Raw genomic sequence first — 17,399 nt, 5'->3', positions numbered from 1 at the left:
GGCCAAAGAAACTACTGCTATGCTGTGCCTGATTATGAATGGCTGCTGTGTGGTGAGGGTGGTGGCCCATTCAAGTTGGGACTGGCCAGTCAGACTGGGCTGTGCATGTCTTGAAGGCAGGCTCCGTCTCTGCCAACTCTGCAGCCCCCTTGCTCACCTCGACCACAGCTCAGTGGATTAGGGAAGCACTGCCACCTGAGGGCAGCCCTAACCCGGTGACCTTGGTCTAGGACTAAGAGCAGGTTTTCCTCTTGGGGAGTTGTGATTGGTCGCAGGAACAGAAACAGGAAGAGACAGAGGGGTTGAGTCCCTTTAACCACAGGATCTCAAGGTACAGAGCACTGAGCTCCTGTTGCAGGTGAGGGACCATTTCTAGAACTCTTCTCGGGGGAGGATGATATTTCAATTTCCAAACCACATCTGTGTTCCACATGGCCCAGGGTCCAGTTTTCCCTGAATTTTTGTGAGGCATGGCCAAGTGACCAAAATTCCTGTCTTCCTTTTTTATTAGATACCTTACCAAATGAGCCTCTGCCCCTAACAGCCTAAGTGACTGACACATGCCCAGGAGCTCAGTCAGCATTCAAGGATGAGGAAGGAGACCAGTGGTGGTCTTGCCAGTGTGCACCAGGAATAGCTCTCAGAGGCCTCTCCATCCCCGGGACTACAACTGCCATGTCACCAGGATACCTAACTACACCTGCCCTGGGAAGCAGCCTAGTGAAATCATTTAGAGCCTGTTGAATTCTCACAGTATCCCTTAATCGCTGTGGGGCCTGGAGCACGCTCTTTTGCCTCCTTGAATCTCAGTTTCTGACTGTAATTTGACCATCAGCACATACCCCCCCACAGTAAGGATGAAATAAGGTGATGCATGTTCAATGCATAACAGTACCTGCATCATACTGTGCACTCAATAAACATCAGCCATTTTTATTGGATGAGCACGTCTAGCTTGTTGATGGTTAACATGAAGAACAAATATGTCATGATGACAGATTCATCTGTTAATGTGACACCACAAATACTTTCTTCTTTGCTAATTTGCAGATACCCAGTAGGACTGGTGTTAATCATCGCCACCGCTGATCAAACTTTGATTAAATGCCACGCACTGTACTAAGTAAGCCTATAGATATAATTACCTTGTTCAATCTTCACAACAACACAGTGAGGTAGATTTCATTATCTTCCATTTTATAAATGAGGAAACCGAGGCTCAGAGAAACGAAGGGACCTATCTTACTTCTAATGTAAGTGGCTCAGCTGGCTTTCCATTGTCTGGTGTATTAAGTAGTGAAAAATGTTGCAGGCTGATTTCATAAATAGCATGAACATATCAGGTTGTCAGTAGTCTAGAATAGCACTATCCAATAAAAACACAATGCAACCCACAAAGGTAATTTAAAGTTTTCCTAGTAGCCACTTAAATAAAAAGAGGATGAACTACATTTTAATAATATATTTTATTTAACCTAATATATCAGAAAATATTGTCATTTCGGTATATAACCGACATAAAAAATTACTAATGAGGTATTTTACACTTTTTCCCAAACTAAGTCTTTGAAATCTGGTGTGTATTCTACGCTTATAGCACATCTGGGTTTAGATTAAGCACCTTTTGAATGTTCAGTAGCCACATATGGCTGGCAGTTACCTTATTGGACAACAAAGATCTAGGTGGTGAGGGGTTCAAGGCTAATTCCATGTAAGAAGAGGGTCCTGAGGATGCCCCTTCTACCGGAAGGCTGCTGCATTCTATAGAGTCTTAAAGGAGCTTCTCTGGCGTAGATCCCCCATTCTCTGGTATCCCTCCTGGGGATCCTACATCCTGGCAGAGTAGGGCCAGGTATACAATAGCTATTGCCTGATGGAGCCCCCACATCATGTTCCAGGACCTTCTGGAGGCCGGACACCAAGTTCTGTAGTGCTTCTCTAGTGCAAGCCCCACCTCCTGGAGTTAACCTTAATGTGCCCCAAGTTAGTACATTCGGTCAGTTACTACTTGTTTATTGAGCACCTACTAAGTGTCAGCCTCTGTGGTAAGCAATGGGAACACACACCGGTGAACACAGGCCATTGTAAGCTCACAGTCCTGTCATGATAAATGAGTAACCTACAAATGAAGAAATGTAATAAATGCTCTGGAGGACAAATGAAAGGTGTCGTGGGACTAAATGGGGACACCGGAGATCTTGGGCGGGGGTGTCAGAGAAGGTCTCCCTGAGCATGTAGAATTACCTGGGCAATGGAGGAGTGGTGCACGTTCGTGAGCAGTGTGGGGGACATAGAGGGAGCTGGAGGAGGGCCAGCGTGGAGGGCATGCAGCGCGGAAGGCTGGGGCAGCAGCCTGGAGTGAGTGTGACAGCCCTGGCTTCGTGCCTCACATACCCAGTTCAACCCAGCTGCGCGACTTGGGTGACAACGTTTCACCCTCTCTGGGCCTCCCTTAAAGGGATGCGGTGAAGACATATGAAAACACCTGCTAAAGCAGATGCCCTGATTCGTTGTTAAATTACTGACCTCCGTTATTATTTATTATAGGTTCTTCTGCACCATATGAAGAAGATGGCCAAGCTTTGTGTTTGTTTCCTTGTCTTGGGGACATTGGGGTTGAAGGCTCCAAAGTAGTTTTTAGAGAAGTGGAGACAGACCCTTCCCCTTATTGTTTCCCTTACTTTATTTTTACTACAAGATTTGAACAACACAAGCAACAGGCTTGAATTTTAAAAATAAATCTTTTCTAGGGGTGCGTGGGTGGCTCAGTTACTTAAGAGACTGCCTTCAGCTCAGGTCATGATCCTGGAGTTCCGGGATCGAGCCCCGCATTGGGCTCCCTGCTCAGCGGGGAGTCTGCTTCTCCCTCTGACCCTCCCCCCTCTCATGTACTCTCTCTCTCTCCCTCATTCTCCCTCTCTCAAATAAAGAAATAAATCTTTAAAAATAAATAAATAAATAAATCTTTTCTATTGGAATATTTTAGATTTACAGAAAAGTTAAAAACCTAGTACAGAGAGTTCACATATTCCCTTCACCCAGCTTCCCCTAACAAGCACACGGCTATCATGTAGCCACAGTATATTTGTCAAGTAAGAAATTAATATTGGCCCATTACCATTACCCGAACTCCAGACTCAGTTTGGATTTCACCAGCTTTCCCTGTAATGTTCATTTTCTGTGCCAGGATCCAGTCCAGAACACCACATTACATTTCATCAGGGTGTACCTTCATCTCTTCCAATCTGCAACATCTCAAGTCTTTCCTTGTTTTTCTAGACCTTGACAGTTTTGGAGAATGTTAGTATTTTGCAGAATGTCCTTGATGTGCATTTCTTTGCTGGTTTCTCATGACTAGAATGGGTTTATGGGCTTGGGGAAAGAATTATCACAGAGGTGAAGTTCCCTTTCATCACACATCAGGGGCACATGATATCAACATGACTTATTCCTAGTGATATTAACCTTGATCACTTGGCTAAGGGGTGGCTGCCAAAGATACAGTTTCTCCTTTTCCAAAGATTCTGGTTTTGGAATATAGGCTTGATTTTAATACATATTTTAGAAAACATGTTTAGTAAACTTTGCCCAACGGTGAGAGAGTATATATTTTTCTCAAGCACATTCAGAGCATTTCTAAATATTGACCACATTGTATGTTGCAAAGCAAATCTCACATACCAATGCGTCAGTATCATATAGACTATAATATGTGACTACAACATAAAGACAAAACCAAAACAAACTTTAGAGAATATTCAGACTTGAATTAAATGAAAATCCTGTGTATCAAAACTTGTGGAATGCAGCTAGAATAGTACACAGGGAATTTATTTTTTTTAAATTTTTTTATTGTTATGTTAATCACCATATATTACATAATTTGTTTTGGTGTAGTGTTCCATGATTCATTGTTTGTGCATAACACCCAGTGCTCCATGCAGAATGTGCCCTCCTCAATACCCATCACCAGGCTAACCCATCCCCCAGCCCCTCCCCTCCAGAAACCTCAGTTTGTTTTTCAGAGTCCATCATCTCTCCTGGTTCGTCTTCCCCTCTGACTTACTCCCCTTCATTCTTCCTCTCCTGCTATCTTCTTCTTTTTCTTTTTTCTTAAAATATGTTGCGTTATTTGTTTCAGAAGTACAGATCTGTGATTCAACAGTCTTACACAATTCACAGCGCTCACCGTAGCACATATCTTCCCCAATGTCCATCACCCAGCCACCCCATCCCTCCCACCCCCGACCACTCCAGCAACCCTCAGTTTGTTTCCTGAGATTAAGAATTCCTCATATCAGTGAGGTCATATGATACATGTCTTTCTCTGATTGACTTGTTTCACTCAGCATAACACCCTCCAGTTCCAACCACGTTGTTGCAAATGGCAAGATCTCATTCCTTTTGATGGCTGCATAATATTCCATTGTGTATATATACCACATCTTCTTTATCCATTCATCTGTCGATGGACATCTTGGCTCTTTCCACAGTTTGGCTGTTGAGTACACAGGGAATTTATAACCTCAAATGCTTTCGTTGGGATTTCCCACCAGTAAGGGAGCATGTGACCCATCACACAGGAGACTTACCTGTATTGACCCCTGTAGACAGGAATTCAGAGGGTTCAGAAATCCCCAATGTTCAGTCTTTGGCACTCCTTCCTAACCATGAGGGAATCAGAACACCAGCTTTATTCCCTGGCAGCCTTATTAGGGAGGTCATTAAGGGTCAAGATGGGATTCCTTGAACTCCGTTGGAATGGGCCCATCAAGGGCCACTCCTCACCAGAGAAGGATGTGCTAGGAAAATCTATCCTTCTCTTTCCATTTTCTGTGACATTGGCTCAGCCAAGCATCCCCAGCATCTCTGCTTCTCAACAGTGAACTATGATGTGAATTGCTCCCATGAATTGTCCAGTGCACGACTATATGTGGACGCTGTGCCTAGCCTCAGTGGAAGAGGGATGGGGATGTGCCCTGGGATAAACCCAGCATATGTCTCTCACTGTATGCAAAAAACCAGATTGAGTGTGAAGTCAGAAACCCACACACACAGAGAGGCAGAGATGCAGGACAGGAAATCTGGTGGAATTCCAGTCCCTGGTGTTGGTTGTGTTGGCCCAGTTTGACTCCTGCCCTCCCCCTCATTTGAATTTGTAAGTTATTAAGGTATTCCATGGAGGCTTTGCGTGAGGCACTGTGGGCATTTTGCTTACCCAGGCTGACTTTCCCCTGTATGACACTGGACTGCCAAACTAGATTTCCAGCAAACAGGCCTCATGTTGAGTTCTCAAAATAAACACGTAGCGATGGCCCTTGCTCACGGCCTTCAGACAACAGTCCGTTCTCAGTGGCTTGCCCTTATTTGGTCACAACATTTATTTTCTGGTCTTAAAAATAAAAGAGCAGGCACAGTCCCTCCAAGCAGGAAAGGAGTATATGTAGGAATTGGACCTTTTGATGGGAGGGGATGTTCTGGGCACAAGCAGCCACTCCAGTGGGGCCCAGGTTGGCAAGCAAGACTGCCTGGAAAATGGTGCTCTCAAGAGCGGAGGAAATGAGGTGGGGGCGGAGCAAGATGGCAGAGGAGTAGGAGACCTGGATTGCGTCTGGTCTCAGGAATTCAGCTGAATAGGGATCAAACCTTTCTGAACACCTACGAACTCAACAGGAGATCGAAGATAAGAAGAGTAACAACACTCTGAACAGAAAAGCGACCACTTTCTGGAAGGTAGGACGTGCGGAGAAGTGAATCTGAGGCGATATTCGGGAGGACAGACGGCGGGGGAGGGGGCCTCCGCCGGCCGCTTCTGGCAAGTGCTAGAGCCGCGGAGCACAAAATCGGACCTTTTAGAAGCCGGCTCCGCTGAGGGACGTCGCTCCAGTGGCTAAGCGGGGGGTGGGACCCTCGCGGGACAATGTGGTCTCAGGACCCTCGGGGTCACACAAAGACCGGGGGTGCCTCAGTGCGGCAGAGCTCCCACGGATCGGAGCGGGGAAGTCGGCTGCAGAGACGGAGCCGAGGCCCGGGCTCTCAGCTCGGGGTTGCCATAAACTGTGATCCGCGGCCCTGTCGGGCCACTGCTCCTCGAGCAGGGACCCAACAAGCGGCAGAGCTGGGGAGACTCCCCTTCCCCCCCCCCCGGGAGGAGCGGTGCGGGAGCGCACCGCAGGGATCTGCTGGGATTGGGGACTCCACACGGGGTCGGGTGCCAGAGATAGCAACGCTCAATCACAGGCCGGGTGAGCACGGAGTGCGGCCGGAGACCGGGGAGACGGGAGTGACTGCTTCTCTCTGGGGGCACACTGAGGAGCGGGGCCCCGAGTTCTCAGCTCCTCCAGGCGGAGATTGGGAGACCACCATTTTCACTCTGGTCCTCCAAAGCTGTGCCGAGAGCTTGCAGGGAACAAAAGCTCCTGAAAGCAAACCCGAGCAGCTTGCTTAGCCCGGACACACAAGGGCGGGGCAATTCCGCCTCCGGCAAAGACATTTGGGAACCACGGCAACAGGCTCTTCCCCCAGAAGATAAGCACGAACAGCCAGCCAAGACCAAGTTTACCAATCAAGGAGAATGGGAGAACTCCAGCGCTAGGGGAATACTGCACATAGAATTCATGACTTTTTTACCATAATTCATTAGTTTTTCAAAGTTAATTTTTTTAACTGCTTTTTTTTAATTTTTCTTTTTCCCTTTTTCAAACATCTTATCAATTCCTTTTTTAAAAAAAACTTTTTATTTTTCATTGTTAGAGACATATTTTTATCCCTTCATAGTAGTTACCCTTATTTTTGGCATATATATATAAGTTGTTCTCTCTTTTTAAAATTTTGAGATACAATTTCTTCTAACAAATCAAAATATACCCTAAATCACTAGTGTATGGCTTTGTTCTATTCTCCTGCCTGATCACATTCTCTCCCTTTTTTTTTCTTTTTAAATCTTCTTTCTTTTTAAAAACAACTTCTATCTTATCAATTCCTTTTATAAAATCTTTTATACTTTTCATCTTTACATTCATCTGCCATCCCTTCATTGTATCAACCCTTATTTTGAACATATATAAGTCTTTCTTCCTTTAAAATTTTAGCAGGCACTTTCTTCTAACAGACCAAAATATGCCCAAAAGCTAGTGTGTGGCACTGATCTATGCACTAGCCTGATCATATTTGATCATATTCTGTTTTTTTTGTTTTGTTTTGTTCGGTTTTTGTTTGTTTTTATCTTTTTCTTTTTTTCTCTTCTTTCTTTCCCTTTCTTGTCCCCTGGTTTCAGGTCTTTTCTGATTTGTATAGAGTATATTTGCTGGAGACGTTGTTAACCTGTTAGCATTCTGTTCTCTCATTCATCTCTTCTCCTCTGGACAAAATGACAAGACGAAAAAAATCACCTCAGCAAAAAGAACAAGAGGTAGTACCATCTGCCAGGGACCTACTCAATACGGACATTAGTACGATGTCAGACCTAGAGTTCAGAATCATGACTTTAAAGATACTAGCTGGGCTTGAAAAAAGCGTGGAAGTTATTAGAGAAACCCTTTCTGGAGAAATAAAAGAACTAAAATCTAACCAAGTCAAAATCAAAAAGGCTATTAATGAGGTGCAATCAAAAATGGGGGCACTAACTGCTAGGATAAATGAGGCAGAAGAGAGAATCAGCGATATAGAAGACCAAATGATGGAAAATAAAGAGGCTGAGAAAAAGAGAGAGAAACAACTACAGGATCACGAGGGCAGAATTCGAGAGATAAGCGATATGATAAGACAAAACAACATTAGAATAATTGGGATCCCAGAAGAAGAAGAAAGAGAGAGAGGGGCAGAAGGTATATTGGAGCAAATAATAGCAGAGAACTTCCCTAATGTGGGGAAGGAAACAGGCATCAAAATCCAGGAGGCACAGAGAACCCCTCTCAAAATCAATAAAAATAGGTCAATACCCCGACATCTAATAGTAAAACTTACGAGTCTCAGAGACAAAGAGAAAATCTTGAAAGCAGCTCGGGAGAAGACATATGTAACCTACAATGGTAGAAACATTAGATTGGCAACAGACCTATCCACAGAGACCTGGCAAGCCAGAAAGGACAGGCATGATGTCTTCAGAGCACTAAATGAGAAAAATATGCAGCCAAGAATACTATATCCAGCTAGGCTATCATTGAAAATAGAAGGAGAGATAAAAAGATTCCAGGACAAACAAAAACTAAAGGAATTTGCAAACACAATACCAGCCCTACAAGAAATATTGAAAGGGGTCCTCTAAGCAAAAAGAGAGCCTAAAAGCAGCATAGATCAGAAAGGAACACAGACAATATACAGTCACAGTCACCTTACAGGCAATACAATGGCACTAAATTCATACCTTTCAATAGTTACCCTGAATGTAAATGGGCTCAATGCCCCAATCAAAAGACACAGGCTATCAGATTGGATTAAAAAACAAGACCCATCAATATGCTGTCTGCAAGAGACTCATTTTAGACCCAAAGACACCCCCAGATTGAAAGTGAGGGGGTGGAAAACCATTTACCATGCTAATGGACACCAAAAGAAAGCTGGGGTGGCAATCCTTCTATCAGACAAATTAGATTTTAAAACAAAGACTGTAGTAAGAGATGAAGAAGGACGCTATATCCTACATAAAGGGCCTATCCAACAAGAAGATCTAACAATTGTAAATATCTATGCCCCTAACGTGGGAACAGCCAATTATATAAGGCAATTAATAACAAAAGCAAAGAAATACATTGACAACAATACACTAATAGTGGGGGACTTTAACACCCCCCTGACTGAAATGGACAGATCATCTAAGCAAAAGATCAACAAGGAAATAAAGACTTTAAATGACACACTAGACCAAATGGACTTCACAGACATATTCAGAACATTCCATCCCAAAGCAATGGAATACACATTCTTCTCTAGTGCCCATGGAACATTCTCCAGAATTGATCACATCCTAGGTCACAAATCAGGTCTCAACCGGTACCAAAAGATTGGGATTATTCCCTGCATACTTTCAGACCACAATGCTTTGAAACTAGAACTCAATCAGAAGAGGAAAGTCGGAAAGAACTCAAATACATGGAGGCTAAAGAGCATCCTACTAAAGAATGAATGGGTCAACCAGGAAATTAAAGAAGAATTTAAAAAATTCATGGAAACCAATGAAAATAAAAACACAACGGTTCAAAATCTTTGGGATACAGCAAAGGCAGTCCTGAGAGGAAAGTATATAGCAATACAAGCCTTTCTCAAGAAACAAGAAAGGTCTCAAATACACAACCTAACCCTACACCTAAAAGAGCTGGAAAAAGAACAGCAAAGAAAGCCTAAACCCAGCAGGAGAAGAGAAATCATAAAGATCAGAGAAGAAATCAATGAACTAGAAACCAAAAGAACAGTAGAACAGATCAACGAAACTAGGAGCTTGTTCTTTGAAAGAATTAACAAGATTGATAAACCCCTGACCAGACTTATCAAAAAGAAAAGAGAAATGACCCAAATCAACAAAATCATGAATGAAAGAGGAGAGATCACAACCAACACCAAAGAAATACAAACAATTATAAGAACATATTATGAGGAACTCTATGCCAGCAAATTAGATAACCTGGAAGAAATGGGTGCATTCCTAGAGATGTATCAACTACCAAAACTGAACCAGGAAGAAATAGAAAACCTGAACAGACCTATATCCACTAAGGAAATTGAAGCAGTCATCAAAAAGCTCCCAACAAACAAAAGCCCAGGGCCAGATGGCTTCCCAGGGGATTTCTATCAGACATTTAAAGAAGAATTAATACCTATTCTCCTGAAACTGTTTCAAAAAATAGAAATGGAAGGGAAACTTCCAAACTCATTTTATGAGGCCACCATTACCTTGATCCCAAAACCAGACAAAGACCTCATCACAAAGGAGAACTACAAACCAATATCCTTGATGAACATGGATGCAAAAATTCTCACCAAAATACTAGCCAATAGGGTCCAACAGTACATTAAAAGGATTATTCACCATGACCAAGCGGGATTTATCCCTGGACTGCAAGGCTGGTTCAACATCTGCAAATCAATCAACGTGATACAATACATTAACAAAAGAAAGAACAAGAATCATATGATCCTCTCAATAGATGCAGAAAAAGCATTTGACAAAGTACAGCATCCTTTCTTGATCAAAACTCTTCAGAGTATAGGGATAGAGGGTTCATACCTCAATATCATAAAAGCCATCTATGAAAAACCTACAGCGAATATCATTCTCAATCGGGAAAAGCTGAGAGCTTTTCCCCTAAGGTCAGGAACACAGCAGGGATGTCCACTCTCACCACTGCTATTCAACATAGTATTAGAAGTCCTAGCCACAGCAATCAGACAACAAAAAGAAATCAAAGGCATCCAAATCGGCAAAGAGGAAGTCAAACTCTCACTCTTTGCAGATGATATGATACTGTATGTGGAAAACCCAAAAGACTGCACCCCAAAACTGCTAGAACTCATACAGGAATTCAGTCAAGTAGCAGGCTATAAAATCAATGCACAGAAATCAGTGGCATTCCGATACATCAACAACAAGACAGAAGAGAGAGAAATTAAGGAGTCTATCCCATTTACAATTGCACCCAAAACCATAAGATACCTAGGAATAAATTTAACCAAAGAGGCAAAGGATCTGTACTCAGAAAACTATAAAATACTCATGAAAGAAATGGAAGAAGACACAAAGAAATGGAAAAACGTTCCATGCTCATGCATTGGAAGAACAAACATTGTGAAGATGTCAATGTTACCTAGAGCAATCTACACATTCAATGCAATCCCCATCAAAATACCATCCACTTTTTTCAAAGAAATGGAACAAATAATCCTAAAATTTATATGGAACCAGAAGAGACCCCGAATAGCCAGAGGAATATTGAAAAAGAAAATCAAAGCTGGCGGCATCACAATTTCAGACTTTCAGCTCTATTACAAAGCTGTCATCATCAAGACAGTATGGTACTGGCACAAAAACAGACACATAGATCAATGGAACAGAATAGAGAGCCCAGAAATGGACCCTCAACTCTATGGTCAACTCATCTTTGACAAAGCAGGAAAGAACATCCAGTGGAGAAAAGACAGTCTCTTCAACAAATGGTGTTGGGAAAATTGGACAGCCACATGCAGAAGAATGAAACTGGACCATTTCCTTACACCACACAAAAAAATAGACTCCAAATGGTTGAAAGACCTAAACGTGAGACAGGAGTCCATCAAAATCCTAAAGGAGAACACAGGCAGCAACCTCTTCCACCTCAGCCACAGCAACTTCTTCCTAGAAACATCGCCAGAGGCAAGGGAAGCCAGGGCAAAAATGAACTATTGGGATTTCATCAAGATAAAAAGCTTTTGCACAGCAAAAGAAACAGTCCACAAAACCAAAAGACAACCGACAGAATGGGAGAAAATATTTGCAAAGGACATATCAGATAAAGGGCTAGTATCCAAAATCTATAAAGAACTTATCAAACTCAACACCCAAAGAACAAATAATCCAATCAAGAAATGGGCAGAAGACACGAACAGCCATTTTTCCAAAGAAGACATCCAAATGGCCAACAGACACATGAAAAAGTGCTCCACATCGCTCGGCATCAGGGAAATCCAAATCAAAACCTCCATGAGATAACCTCACAGCCGTCAGAATGGCTAAAATTAACAAGTCAGGAAACGACAGATGTTGGCGGGGATGTGGAGAAAGGGGAACCCTCCTACACTTTTGGTGGGAATGCAAGCTGGTGCAACCCCTCTGGAAAACAGTATGGAGGTTCCTCAAACAGTCGAAAATAGAGCTACCCTACGATCCAGCAATTGCACTACTGGGTATTTACCACAAAGAGACAAATGTAGGGATCCGAAGGGGTACGTGCACCCCAATGTTTATAGCAGCAATGTCCACAGTAGCCAAACTGTGGAAAGAGCCAAGATGTCCATCGACAGATGAATGGATATAGAAGAAGTGGTATATATACACAATGGACTATTATGCAGCCATCAAAAGGAATGAGGTCTTGCCATTTGCAACGACGTGGATGGAACTGGAGGGTGTTATGCTGAGTGAAATAAGTCAATCAGAGAAAGACATGTATCATATGACCTCACTGATATGAGGAATTCTTAATCTCAGGAAACAAACTGAGGGTTGCTGGAGTGGTCGGGGGTGGGAGGGTTGGGGTGGCTGGGTGATAGACATGGGGGAGGGTATGTGCTATGGTGAGCACTGTGAATTGTACAAGACTGATGAATCACGGATATGTACTTCTGAAACAAATAATGCAATATATGTTAAGAAAATAAAAAGAAGAAGAAGATAGCAGGAGGGGAAGAATGAAGGGGAGTAAGTCGGAGGGGGAGACGAACCATGAGAGCCGATGGACTCTGAAAAACAAACTAAGGTTTCAGAGGGGAGAGGGTGGGGGGATGGGTCAGCCTGGTGATGGGTATTAAAGAGGGCACATTCTGCATGGAGCACTGGGTGTTATGCACAAACAATGAATCATGGAACACTACATCAAAAACTAATGATGTAATGTATGGTGATTAACATAACAATAAAAATTATTAAAAAAATAAATAAAAGAGCGGAGGAAATGAGCTCATGGGAACTCGAGGGGCCTACCGGGGGGAAGAGGATACTAACCAAGGCAGCCCTTGTATGTGCAAGAACTTGAGGAAATGTTTTTTGCATGGCTCCTTTCCATATAAGCAATTTGCTTAAAAATATATGTCACAAAATTCATGGGCCCATGTGGAATATAGTGATTCATCGATGGGGATTTAGAATAATGGGTAAGGAGGAGGTGCTGGGACTGTATTTATTGTCCTATCAGGGCACATGAGAATTCTTGGTAGTATCCAGGCGCCATCTCTTCCAGTTCAAGTCCAAGAACCTCCCTTCATGTTTTTTACTATAAAATGTGCTATTATTGCTTAATTTCATATTTCCCACTGCCAAAGGAGATATGCTACTTGGAACCTGTTAGTACTGAAGCAATATAACCCAACTTTGTAGTTTCCTAACAGATTTATTTACTGCTTGGTATATTATTACTCACAATGCTGCATCATCCATGAGTGGTGGTCTCGATATACTTGCTTCCAAGGACCCAGAGATTTTTACTGTGACTCACTGATGAGAACTACAAATACAAATCTTACCCAGAATATGCAGGAAAATGTGAATGATAATTTATTTTCTGGTCATGTTAAATTTACCTTTTGGAGTATTGTTTCATAAACATGGATAACACATCTTCCAGTCATGTCTTGAACTCTTCAGGCAATAATCACTGTGTTCCTAAAATGTGATTGCTTTTAATGCTGACCACACTCACTTTCCATACACCACCACTAGCAGGGAGCACAGGAAAGGGATCTGCAAGAAGAGCAGTCCCATTCATACACGATACATCCACCTTTGTTCTGTATGGCTTAAGACAATGAGAACACCATGCCATCAGTCCATCATAGGCAAGAAAGTACATCAATAGGAAGAGCACATTGGTATTGCAGAGCAACATTTCAAGTCGTTGGAGGAGATAGGCACAGCAACTCCTGCCAAAAGGGGTGAGGTGATCACCCTGAGGGCCAGCTGAGGAAGGGACTGCAGAGTACATGGAGTAAAGGATCCCTGCTGCTCCCCTCCCCCATCACTCTGGCTGCAGTAGGTCAGAGCAGTATCATGGTCTGAACACAGAGGTGCAGACCAACATTTGGGCCCACATCATGCAACTCAAGCTCAAGCATCTGCAGTGGACTGTTGGTAGCTCAGAGTCCTACTCACCCTGGTTTCAATGTGAGTGAGAGTCACCAAAATCAGCATGCCAACACCATTTTGGCAGCCCAATCTCACACAAGCTGGTGAAAGAAATTCTGCTAACAAGAGTGAGTTCCTGGGGTGCCTGGGTGGCTCAGATGGTTTAGCGTCTGCCTTCAGCTCGGGTCATGGTCCCAGGGTCCTGGGATCGAGCCCCGCATCGGGCTCTCTGCTAGGCAGGAAGCCTGCTTCTCCCTCTCTCATTCCCTGTGCTTGTGTTTCCTCTTTTGCTGTGTCTCTCTCTGTCAAATAAACAAATAAAATCTTAAAAAAAAAAAAAGGGTGAGTTCCTCGCCAGGCTGTCCTCCTGGAACAAGAACTGGCCATGAGACTCCAGAATGATTCCATAAATGTGAGTCCTGGAGCTCTTCAAGGCATCTGGTCAACCTCACACATAAGTGATGGGGAGGGGGGTGAGACAGAAGGTTGAAGAGCTCTTCAAAGAGAAGAAATAAAGAATGAGAATCACAGGGGATGGACTTGGTCTGGGAGTGCATCACCCTGCCTGGATGGCACTTCTGGCTCTGGCCACTCTCAACCACTGGAGTAAAGCTTAGAAAACTTCAAGATAGAAATTTCTAGCTAACAGGACCCACGTGGGGCCTGGTCTGGATTGGGGCGCCCTACAAAGGTGGCATTGTTGGCCTTGGAGGGGCACTTGGAAAAGTTTGAGGAATACCAATCCAAAATACAGCACTCCTTGAGGCACAGGGTCTGGGGCAGGGGACCTCTTACCTAGGTCTAATGATGGCACTACCAGTAGCCACCAGATATTATTCACTTAAGACTTAACAGTAGAGCAAGAAATTCTAAGGTTAGATGCTAAGCCAATGAATTTTTAATCCACTATCCATCCACCAACCCCACATCTACCCATCCATCCAACAAATGTTTATTGAGTACCTACACTGTGCCAGTATTGTCTTAAGTTCAAGAGAAATAGAAGTTGGTCTTCCCAACCATTATCTACCCCAAACTAGTTCTGTATATTTTGAAAAAGAAGAAAAAAAAATTGGCTACAGATGATATACCTCTCATACATCTGTTAATAACTTTTCTTAATTATGGCTCTTGAAAGTGTTTTAATTACTATGAACGCATACAATTGACCCCAAATCTTAGTGGTTTAAAACATTAAAAATATTTATTTTGCTCATGAATTTGCTCTTTGGTCAGAGCTCAACAGGATTACCTTGTCCCTGTTCTGCTTGGTGTCAGGTACGGTGGCGTGAAACCTGGGGACTGCAATCATCTGAAGGCTTCCTCACTCACATATCTGGACATTTAATGTTGCCAGCTGAGACATTAGCTCAAGCTGTCAGCGGGAATACCTCCACATGGTCTCTTCGTGTTGCCTGGGCTTCCTACCAACATGGTGACTGGGTTCCAAGGATGAGTATTACAAAAGGGGGTAAGCTAAGTGGAAGCTGTATCCTCTTTATGACCTAGTCCCAGAAGCCACACAGTATTCCTTTTGCCACATTGACCAGAACAGTCATGACCGGACTCCAGAGGAGGGAACATGGATCCCATTTCTCAGGAAGAAGAGTGTTGGTTACATTGTAAGAACTGTGGGATGGGTTTTGTATATCTACCTATCTATCTATCTGGCCAACTTTGGGGAAAAAAGTTCTGCCAAAAAAGGTTAATATAACTCCATTTTTCCTATTTTGAATGCAATGCCTTTTTTTTTTAAAGATTTTATTTATTTATTTGATAGAGAGAGACACAGTGAGAGAGGGAACACAAGCAGGGGGAGTGGGAGAGGGAGAAGCAGGCTTCCCGCCAAGAAGGGAGCCCGACACGGGGCTTGATCCCAGGACCCTGGGATCATGACCTGAGCTGAAGGCAGATGCTTAACGACTGAGCCACCCAGGTGCCCCAGCAATGCCTTTTAATACACAGTATATAAGTACACAATACAAAGTGATATTCTGACATAACAGTTTCAGAGGAAGACACTCTCCCAATTTATTCTACTCTTCTAGTTAGAAATTATGATGTGGAACATGTTTGAATTGGGCACTGTGTTTGGAGAAACCGTAAGGTTTCCCTCTGTACAGCATTTCATGTTTCCTCAGTCTGTTGCACAGTCTGAAACACTTTCCTCACATGTTTCTAAGTGTTATGTTTAGTCTTTTCTTCCCCCACAGGTGTGTGTGTGTGTGTGTGTGTGTGTGTGTGTGTGTGTGTAGGTTATAACTTTATTGTTATGTTGGTTTAAGTGAAGCCCTCAAAAATTAAAAAAAAATGGTAAAGAAAAAGGTGCAGAAATGTATTACCTTTAAAGAATGATTCTTGGGGCGTCTGGTTGGCTCAGTCAGTAGAGCATCTGACTCTTGATCTCAGGGTTGTGAGTTCAAAGGCCCACATTGGGTGTGGAGCCTACTTAAAAAATAAAGAATGACTCTCTTGCATCTTTTCTCCACCAACCCCCACCAAATATTAAATCTTATCTTCCGACCAGTACACTAGTTCTTAGACTTTGTATTTTATGTAAAAGCCATACTCTTTTTTTTAAAGCCATACTCTTGACTTAAAATTATTTATTGCTTATATAATTTTTATTTGCATTATTCCATTGATATATTTTTCTATTAAAATATTTCGGTGTCTTGGGTTGGAATTGAACATGTTTTTTTGTTTTCCCATTAAAATTAATGGAAACATATATGTCTTCATTTAACAGCTTTCACTTAAGAGTCAGAATTTTCCAGAAATGAAGTCAGTAAGGGGGAACTAGATGCATTTTTGTTCTCTCCCTAAGAGCTTTCGGGCAGCTTCCTAGTCCTGTGTCTGTCACTTTTCCAATTCCCACCATCTGTTGCTCTTTCAATCTGTCACTTTCATGATCAGCCCTTACCTGTCTGATATATTACAGATATTCAATATTATGTTAGAAATGAGTCTGGTTGAAAGTAACATAAAACTCAACAAACTCTGATCTAAAGGAGATTTTCCCTGCCTCATAAAACAGGAAGGCAGTCCAGGGTTTGTGCAGCTGCTTGAATATATCCTAAAGGGTGCCTGGGTGGCTCAGTCCTTAAATGTCTGCCTTCGGCTCAGGTCATGATCCCAGGGTGCTGGGATCAAGCCCCACATCAGGCTCCTTGCTCCACGGGAAGCCTGCTTCTCCCTCTCCCACTCCCCCTGCTGTGTTCCGGCTCTCACTAACTCTCTGTCAAATAAATAAATAAAATCTTAAAAAAAAAAAAAAAAGAACCAGGCTTCTTTTGTCTTTCTGTTCCACCTTCCTTAGCACAGTCCTCCTCATGGTCTCAAGATGACTGCAGCACCTCCAGGTGCTGTGCCTGAATTCCATGAGTGAAGTAAGGGAAAGGTGAAGGTCACCAATGTCTCCAAAGAATTCCTTTTTATTCTGGAAGGGAAGATCTCCCTTTGGACTTCTGTCTACATCCTATTGGCCAGAAACTTCGTTTTGTTACCATTCCTATCTGCAAGGGAGGTTGGGAATGGTATGCTTTGCTTTCCAGTCTCTGTAATTCTGAAAGGCAAGGGATACGTGGTTGGA

Source organism: Callorhinus ursinus, unplaced genomic scaffold (genome assembly GCF_003265705.2).
Source record: "Callorhinus ursinus isolate GAN/ISIS: 27379988/994484 unplaced genomic scaffold, GSC_fseal_2.0 scaffold38, whole genome shotgun sequence".
Taxonomy (NCBI): domain Eukaryota; kingdom Metazoa; phylum Chordata; class Mammalia; order Carnivora; family Otariidae; genus Callorhinus; species Callorhinus ursinus.
The sequence above is the reverse complement of the archived record's forward strand: the minus strand, read 5'-3'. Positions refer to the sequence as shown.